At 39.8% G+C, this 10,163-nt stretch overlaps 1 protein-coding gene across 5 annotated transcripts in view; it reads right to left on the bottom strand.

Annotated features, from left to right (window-relative positions):
• The window catches only part of cbfa2t3 (CBFA2/RUNX1 partner transcriptional co-repressor 3), a 98,955-nt gene extending 88,805 nt beyond the window's left edge, over positions 1-10,150 (bottom strand). For 3 of the 5 annotated variants that reach the window (XM_077626380.1, XM_077626371.1, XM_077626387.1), the window contains exons 1-2: positions 9,884-10,150; positions 4,234-4,290 (exon numbers count right to left, since the gene is read on the bottom strand). The gene's annotated coding sequence lies outside the window, so the exon portion shown is untranslated. The remainder of the gene's footprint in view (positions 1-4,233; positions 4,291-9,883) is intronic. The other 2 variants (XM_077626403.1, XM_077626394.1) reach the window with 1 other exon arrangement.
• Positions 10,151-10,163: the final 13 nt, after the last annotated feature.

The following is a 10,163-nucleotide window of genomic DNA, read 5'->3' on the forward strand; positions in this document are numbered from 1 at the left end:
CAAAAGTTCAGTCGAACCCAGCACCGGAGATGAATTATTTATCAGGCATCAGTGCCATTCTTGCCTACCTTTTAATTGACAGGTGTCTAGGTGAGTCCATATGGCACATGTGCGTGGAAACACATTTACAAGTAGGACACACACCAGTGCACACACTGGAAGGGAGGGACGTGCTCTGGGTTCACAACAGATGATTCACACTGTGTATCTGTGTCTGTGGGGTAGGAGAGGTCTCGTTAGCACTACAAGTGTATGGCTAAATTAGTCTTCTCGATCCACAGCATCACCTGCTCTCAGACTCTGCAGCTGTCACCCAGTTATCCATCTCAGGATTTATTTATGAGAGGTTTAAAATTGCATTCCACATACAGTATATCAATGCATCTGCTCCAATAAAGTTGTTCATTCCTTACTAGGAAAGTGCAATCGATTATCATCCTCATGTAATATTGTTAAAGGTCCTGTAAGGTCCAATTAAAATGAATAAATTGATGGATTGAGTGAAAAGTAAAGACTGCTGTTAACAACTCTGGCAGATTTGAATGAAGAAAAATGAATAACTAGTCTATGAAATGAATCTTTTTAATCAGCTTGTGGCGGCCCAGCGGGTGAGTGGTTAGCGAGTCGGCCTCACAGTTCTGGGGTCCTGGGTTCCATCCCAGGTCGGTCCTCCTGTGTGGAGTTTGCATGTTCTCCTTGGGCTTGTGAGGGTTTTCTCCAGGTACTCTGGTTTCCTCCGACATTCCAAAAACATGTGTGGTACTCTAGTTGAACACTTTAAATTGCCCCTAGGTATGAGTGTGACCGTGAATGGTTGTCCGTCTCCTCGTGCCTGGCAATGTGGCAATAAAGAAATGATGGAATATTTGGGGTTTTGTTAGGTCATTTCTTCAGAAGAAATAAAGGTGTTTGATCTCCAACTTCTCAAATCTTTATTTCTTTAACATGTTCCATCTACTTTAGTATTACTGGATTGCCGTCAAGATGTCTGAATAAAGCTCCTGCTTGATGACTAAGAACAAAAAGCTTATTTGCAGTGGATGATGCTTACTATATTGCAAATCTTATAATGGCTTAAATATTTTACTCACTGTTTGCTTCTCAGCACTTTTAATGTAATTACATGTCATCTTTTCATCAAAACTAGTTATAAAAAAAGTTTTTTTTACTGACTGTATTGGTACTGGAAAAGTTACATGACTGAAAAGGAGGGGTCAAACTCAGTGAAATGAAATTGGAAAATTACTGACAAAAATAAGAAAGGATCAAAGGTCATACAGGTCACGACCCGACTAGTTCCGCCTATATGATGTCACCAGCTCAGCACCTTTTATTGATGGTAAAGTCATCTGTATCTGCCATGTCAAACAGCCAAGGCATATGGTCGCATTTGAGGGGAGTAGACATCATTTGTTTTCATTTATACATAGGTTGGTTTAAAATGTCCTACTTTTAGTATACATCTTCTCCTTCACTAATTGAGATTTGACCCTGCTCCCACAGTTAAGAGACACCCTCTAAGTAGTACCCTGATAAACAGACGATCACAAGAGAGGAAGATGTATCTGGCGGACGTGCTTCACAATAGAAAAGCGTTTAATTTCTGATTTCACAGTTGTTTGGCAACTGGGGTCCAGGCCAAACAGCTTCCTCCCCCCATACACACACACTTCTTTTCATGACCTACTGTTTTTAAACACCATGTAATTACATCTCCAAGATTGGTGTCATGGCTCCCATTTTCAATTGAATGCATAGATGTAATGCACAGTGGCTGGAAGAAAACATCCATCTCTATTTGGCTTTTTACATGCTACTCATAACTGAATTGCATAGTGAATAATTCAATTTGCAGCCATATACAATCAGTACGCGTTGTGGAGAGTGACCACAGTTTCAATGCGCGTCTAATGGATTGATTCAGGGATAAATGCGGGCTGGAGTGAGTAGTAGTTTTCCTCCTTGCTTGTCTAACCACAGTATGGCTATAAAGACCAACATTATGCAACACGTAGATCAATATGAACCACTGGTAGACTATATTGGAGCCCCTCTTAATTTACATACGTATTCACATCAAATAAAATTCCTTTAATTTCCATTTTGGCTTGCCTTCTGGTTCAAACATTGTTGCTGATTTATAATGTGTACGTTGTTTTTGTAGTACTTTTTTTTAATGAAGAGCCGATGCAAGATATTTGAAGAGATGTGGGATCAAAATTTACCATATTGTCCAATGAATTGGCATGTGGTTTGCCGAGAGTGTATTTTATACTAGACCAATGTTTACTGATAGAAGGATGAAACACAATTCCCCGCAGACTGAGCAGAATGATTTTGGTTGACCCTATTGTGGACCAAGCGGTGTTAAAAATGAATGAATGTCTTATCAAAAGATAGGATATTTTGTCTAACCATAAAGGAAAGGAGTTCCCAATCTGCTACTGACTGGTTTGAGTATTGCTGTAAAACGCAAAAAGTCCCTGTAGATGGTAATACTACTTGTTTGAAGAATATTAGATGAAAAAAATCTTTTTACATTCTCTTTTCGCATTTTCCTTCAATTTTGTTTTCCAGATATAGTACTCCACTTGGGATTGTGTTTATGTGGTATTGTTTTCTGGGTCTTTGTGTGGGTATTATGTGCCACCCAGCTACATCTGCCAGCGCTGATCCATTCTCCAGCAGCGTGCCGCACAAATAGACTTCAATTAGGCGTCGGTGTGTGGCAACTTGATTGCTTGGAGCCAGCCTCTGCTTCAGCATATGTCTCAAACATCCATTGATGGGATGTAACTCAAGTCCTGTTCAACTCCCTCACTGCTAAAATTAGCAGGATACAGGCAGTTAAATGATCACTCCATTTTTTTACAGGGCAAACTACTGTAAAAGACAATGCGACAGTGTATATACTAGGTGTGGGAAATCCAGTCCTGTGGTTGCAAGCTTTTTTCCCCAACCCATCTAGCTCAGACAGTTTAACCAATGAGGTTTCTGTGGGGAAAAAAGAAGCACCTGATTCCAATCGACTGATTGCACGCAAGTCTGGTGAAAAGATGTCCTTTTGATGAGTTGGAATAAAACCTGCACCCAATGTGGCCATTGGAGGAATAGTTTGCCTACCCCTGGCGAAGGAGGTGGTCACTGTTTAGAAGTGCCGGATATCCGGTTGAACAGTGTCAGTGGATATATGGTTTTAAGTATATTGTTCAAATGAAAGATTTAAGACCATTTTCAAGTACTTCCTAGTTTTGTCACGTTCTTTATTTGACATGCTAAGTGATTATCTTGTTTTTTTCTTTTGTAGTATGTCCTGGCTAAATAACCACAGTATATTATTAACGCATTTGAGTATGATCTTATGCAGGCACTATTTCTCATGCTATTTCACAAAGAGGTGAAAATTGATTGACGGTTGTGTGTGTTTGACAAGATTGTTTATCAAATTGATTCATGTTATGGTGCAAGCAACTATTTTTAACAATTTTAGTTTAACACTAGCATAAAGAAACTCAGATAGGAAAAGCTGAATCAAATGATCAAAAATAACAATACCTTGAAAATCCATATTTTGTCTAGACAAACAATAAACAATTGCATGTTTCACGTGTTAACAGTTAATCCTTAAAACAATTTGCATTTACAAAGAGAAAAAAATGCATATGTCAACATCAATTAACATATATTTCATCTCTGTTTACACGGGTGCTAAATATGTTGTTGCACAAAAAGATACTGTTAATCTGTCTGCAAACTTCATGGTTTAAAAGAACCGCAGCTAATTAACTGCACACCAGTACAGGAATATATTTTAATATTGATCTCCTTCTGCCCCAGGGGCATTGTCTGAAAAGTGTGTGAGTGAAAGCGTGTGTGCGCACAAGTGCGTGTGTGCATGCGAGAGTATGATTATGAATATTTTAAAAGCACATTTAACATGGCGAAGCCGGAGCAGGCTCTGTGAAGGATTTGTGCCTACTCTTCAGCTAATGACCTCAGGCGCTTCCAGCAAAGCTTCTTCATATTTTAAAGAAAGTCGATAAAGCTGCAGCCTAGTCAGCAGCATTAAGATTCATACAGACGCCACAGGGACTCTGAAAAAAATTAATAACACGCGTGTCTAACAATCCGTCCGGCAATTTAGTAGAGTAACTAAGATCCTAGCACTCAGCCTCAAATGCAAAGTAGCAGTGAACACATAGATGAGATCAATTCTGAACATGCATTCCTTACCTCTCAAGTCAATGTTGTACAAACACAGTTTTGCACCATGCAGTTCCTTCAGGCCCCCTTTAACAGAGAAGCATACATTGAGAAAAGAACCCAAACATGCTGAATCCCACTGCTGTTCAAGAGTACACAGGTTTTTCCCCATTTGTATAATATTAGTCAATCGAAACAAGACAAATCTGGATGTCTATTTTATTTTTATTCATTTTTGTTTCTGTGTGAGATGAGTTCTCGATACAAGGTCATTTGAGCAATATCTATTTAAATAGCTGTTTAGAGTTTGTGTTCTCTCTGCTAGTGGCACTTTCCTGTCTGCCATTCAAACACTGTCAAGGTACTGAGGCACTCAATCCAACTGTAGATATGTAAACAATTAAAAACAACAAAAGTGAGCAAGGACAAATCACATCAAATTTATTGTGAGCAGTTAGGTGACATACGTCCTTCTTTGTGGCTTCATAAATGTGACAAATGATGAGTGTGTAGTGTTGTGTTTCAAGAAGAAAATCTCTCACTGTATCAGATGCGTTTTTTCTTCTATATTATTTTTATTGTACAGTACTTGCATATAGTAGATTTAAGTAAATATTTTATCCTGATTCTTTTTTCCAGGGAAGTGTTTTTGGACTAGGGGTTAGAGTGGACGACATTTAGCGAGAGGACAATCACACAGTGGTAAGATCCGTCCACCCTGAGAGACTAGACAGCATATGGCAGTGTCTCCTAGAGAACAACACAGCACCTAAGCTGCCTGGCAGTAATGGGAGTGCACATGTGTGTCTGTGTGAAACACAATAAGAAAAATGGATGTGGAATCTCTCCAGAAAAACTATAAAGTCAAATATCAACTCTCCCATGAAATTTGTGCAAATATGAAATGGACAAATCATGAACAAGTCATTGAAAACCAAGGTAAAGCATTGTTCAAACATATCAAAACATCAATAATATAACGTGATCAAATTTGCTGCATTTTTTTTCTGGTGTAACCCACTGAATGTTGGCAGGCTTCAGACACTTAGACAAAAGGCAGCAATCTGATTTGGACTCAAGCAGCGGAAGTCCTGATCATCTGCCTGGCAGAATAGTTTCCATTTCCTTGTGTGGGAGTTAAAAGGGAAAGGAGTGAATCAATAAGGCTTGAGTGGAAAGCCATCAGAAAATTCTAAAGTATATTAGAGCCAGAAGGCCAGGAAGCTCAACAGCATTTATTTAGGGCGAGTTACTTTAAGACTACAGTTGAATCAACTTTATTCCGTCCATTTGACCACACTGAATGCCTCTGTTATCTACAAAACAAGTAAATAAGAATAACACGCTGGAGACAAATTACATGTATCTAGAAAGGATGCCCAGTAAGTTGTTCCGGAGATTTTATAGTGAACTGGATAAAAAAAAAACTTCAGACGAACATACCTGCTGCCTAACCTGTTTGAAAGCAGATTTCGACGCCAATCCAAGTAATTGAGAACCTGCAGCATATAGCTACTTCAAATCCTCTGCCACAGACATTTCCCTCTCTCCTAGGCCACAATGAGAGGCTTGTTTAAGCAGCTCATCAGCAGCCTGGTACCCCATATGTGCATCACACCCCACACTCCCCAGTGGGTTCCAGCTCTGTTCAGTGATACCATTTCATCTGCCAACATGGACCACTTGGATAACCCCCAATACCTCCTCTGTTTTGCCTCTTCTGCCCTTATTGGCTAATATTATGAACTTGACAGTTGACAGCTAGTAGAAAAGGCCTGAATATCAATAGTCAAGGAGGTGATATCATATAAGATTAACAAGGGTAATGCACAAATGCTAACTAAAACATACAGTATACTTAATATAATATTGTTTTCAAACACAGATTGACATTATGGCCAATAATCAAGGTTTGAATCTTCTCCAGTTCCGACCAATAACACACAGACGTAGGTAGACAGAGATTCAGGGTCTAGTCTAGAGTCATATCAGAAGTGTGTGTTTGCAGGTCCCTCACGCCGGCGGTCCGCTTATCCCCCTGCCACCGCACATATGTTCAGAACATGGAACAGTTGGACGTGGCCGATGGCTAAAATGGGTCAGGCAGGCGCAGATGGAGAAAAAAAACTCCCATTGGGTCATTGTCAGATGCCTTGTATATTGAATGCAGGGGATTATTGTTGTGTCATTCTAAAGAATGACACACACACAAATGTAACAAATTTGGGGCCGTTTCACCTTACCTCTCTTTACAAGAAGGCATTCGATCTCATAGTAGCTTCCAAACAGGAAGTTATACTCAGTTTAATAACATTTAGGCAAGTGGAGGTGTTGTGTGCCTCTATCAGTGTTCAAATGGCTTGCAACCTTGAAAGAGCTTTTTCGTCTCATCAGTGTTGTTCTCAAGGAGAACAAGTATAATTACATATCCCAATATTGGACAATACGTAACATGACATTTGTGATTGGGACTTGTTGACTTCACCTTGCGTGTCACGTCTAAAAAAAAATACAACAATAAAACAGTGCAATAACAATCAACTCAACATAGCCAATAATACAGATAAGAAACATATACTTCTGATATTCAAAATAATACAAAACACTGTACAGCACTTGTGTCAAAGTGGCGGCCCGGGGGCCAAATCTGGCCCGCCGCATCATTTTGAGTGGCCCGGGAAAGTAAATCATGAGTGCCGACTTTTCTGTTTTAGGATCAGATTAAAATGAAGAGTCTAGATGTATATTAAATTTCCTGATTTTCCCCCTTTAAAAATCAATAATTGTAATTTTTGTAATCATTTTTTTCTGTGTTTTTAGTTCAAAAATCATTTTATAAAATCTAAAAATATATATAAAAAAGCTAAAATAAACATTGTTTTAGATCCATAAAAAACTTTTAATCCAGTTCTTTTAATCCATTTATAATAAAAAAAAAATCTAAATATTATATCTAAAATAATCCGGCCCACGTGAAATCAAGTTGACGTTAAAGCGGCCCGCGAACCAACCCGAGTCTGGCACCCCTGCTGTACAGTAACATATGATACCAACTGTACGTACGTATGTTAATGAATGTGTGCAAATAACTACGTAAGACACATTTGTAAAAAAAAAAAGAGGAGATAGTTTACAAAATGTGAGGATTAATCACACTTTCCAACACAAAGAGGAAGACCACAGAGAAGCTACATTAACAATAAGACAGCAAATGACTCTTGCTTCACTTTTCAAATCACAATCATCACAAATGACATATCTCACAAAGGTGGTAAAGTGGAGGTCATCTCACACAAAGCCGCTCCAAACACACCAAATGTCCTTGGTATGCCAAAAGCATTTCAAGAAAAATGATGTGAGACAATAATTTGTGGTGATGAGTATCCATATGTTCCTTATTGCTTATTGACTGTACATGATCATTTAAAACAATTTTCTAAGATGTGAATGTAATTTTCTGTCATTTTCACTGCGTCTAATCAGTCAGAAGTCTGTGGTAAAAATTACTTTATTTTTGTCTGCCTCTCTCAATTCATGAGGTTCTTTTTAATGTGTTCAGTCACTCAGTGCATTCATTATATGGTGCATCTTCCACCGCAACTGAAACATCATATGACATGCCGTGATTGCCGCCTTGCATCAATACATATGTGGATGACAAGTGCTGAGTATGGCAGTCATATGTTTACAAAGAATCCCTGGAATTAAAGTCAAGTATGCAGCTGCAGCATTGGAATAATTCATTGGCCGCTTTTTTACGCCGGAGGAGCCACAGGTAGTTGATGAAGTGGCAGTGCCAAGACTCCCAACTGGCAAAGACGAAGCGCAGCTGCCGGGAGTCAGCACGGCCAGATGCCGTTGCTGATGTACCATGTGTTGCAGGCAGGGCAACAGTGTGTTTGTGCGAGAGCCGGGTGGGAGGGAAGAGTGCGAGACGCTTGCCAAGACATTCTCACGCTGATGCCAACCTGACACATGCTCGGGTAGTCCCCGTGGTTCGCGCTACCATATCAGCCTCTCTCACCGTTCTGGAGGGGGTCCACTCTTTCTCGGATGCAGCTCTTTGCCAAGTTGGAAGCTGGCACCTGCTCGTCGTCCTCCTGCCTGTCGGCAGTTTCAGGTGGTCCTCGCGAATGAGGTTTTGGCAGCAGGCCACCACAGATATACTTGATCCTGCCACTATAACATTCCCTTACCCAGCAATCCGTACATCATCCTGTCTACTTATACACCGTACATCTATAAACTAAGCAATTTCTGATGCCCCGGATTTCCTAATGTCATGCTAACACATCCTCCAGACGCGAATCTACTGATGGCTGCGATTCCTCTGCCCGCAAGCAAGAAAAAAACAAATATGGCTGGCTTCCAGGAAACAAATCCCATAACGTTTGTCGTTTGTTCACAGGAGGCGAGACGCAATCATTCTCAAGTTGTATCCACAGAAAACTCGTCACCGCCAGAAATATTCGGAGCCAAAACCACGACAAATGAAGGGTTTTCAAGAAACGACGTTATTACTGATGTAGCATAGCATCCTCTTGAACGGTAATTCCGCACAAATGGCAAAGGCTGGTCTTTGACGATACTATTCCTTAAGAGCGGAGGGGTCTCTGATACAAAGACACCTCATTCATTAGGAACATGCCATCATCGTTTGCGGTGTAGGGGGTTTGTGAGGGATGCGAAAACTTTTTGAATGTGTGCCATGTCTGTTCCATTCTATCCGAGGCCCTCGACTGCCAGCTGGCGGCTGAATATGCCCACTTGCACAGTGATGCCAAGCTAGTTGGCATGCTGACATGTGATGTAAAGCTAAATGTGTCTTTTTGTAGTGGCTACATATGGAATTTTCACAGCTCATGCATACCATCCTCTCCTTCCTAATTTGCTCCTCACCACTATATCTGTAACTCTTCAATATTGGCAGATGTCTAACACGGCATTAGACGGTCATTACTGACTTAGTTTGAAATGCAAAACAATAAAAAAAAGACATTAATAAAGCTTTGTTGGGCTAATTGGACCTGTTGGAAAGAACATGGAAATGTAATAATAAATCATTTTATGGCAAAAAAACAACAACAAACTTAACAAAAAAAATACCTGGCGCGAAAATACATTAATATCACATTTTGGGTCACGTAGGGTGCAGAATTAACATTTGTTATGCAAGGGTGGCCTACAAGACGCAAAGTGTGATGTCCAAATATGTGGACATCAGATCTCAATTATTCATGGGTTCCAAAAACATGCATGGTAGGTTGATTGGACACTCTAACGTGCCCCTGGATATGAGTGTGAGCGTGAATGGTTGTCTGTTTCCTCGTGCCATGCGATCCGGCTGGCCACGATTCAGGGTATCCCCCGCGTATGGCTGGGATAGGCTCCAGCACCCCCGGCGACCCTAATGAGGATAAAGAGGTTCAGAAAATGAATGAATGTTATTTTTTTGTTTGTTTGTTTGTTTGTTGTTATTTGTGCACTTCTTGGTGAAGCTTTAAATCTCATTATACTTGTATAATGACAATAAACGCATTGTCTGAATCAATCCAACCCTCAAAAACTATTTTATGGCCATAAAACCTTTACTGCAGCTACAGCTGCGACACATAAAAAAAGCATCAATAATAACCTCATACAATTGAATTATTTAGGAAAACAGCCATATTTTACTCACCAAAATTCGTTTTATTTGTACACAAAATCCATCCTCCATTCGTTCCTCCTTTTCTATCGCCATCGAAGCTAATGCTGAAAGTCGAGCCTGTCCTCTTAATGATGTTCAGTCTGTCTTGTATGTATATAGTATATTAATATTATTATTATTTTAAACTAAAACCTGTGTTAATGTAAATAATTTTATACAATCACGCCATTTTTGCGAATGTCATCTTAGAAGTATACTTCTTGACGACTTTAGTTGAAAATTACTGACTACAAAGAGGACCGTTTGAGAA

The sequence above is a fragment of the Stigmatopora argus genome, chromosome 2 (genome assembly GCF_051989625.1).
Source record: "Stigmatopora argus isolate UIUO_Sarg chromosome 2, RoL_Sarg_1.0, whole genome shotgun sequence".
NCBI classification, from domain to species: Eukaryota; Metazoa; Chordata; class Actinopteri; order Syngnathiformes; family Syngnathidae; genus Stigmatopora; species Stigmatopora argus.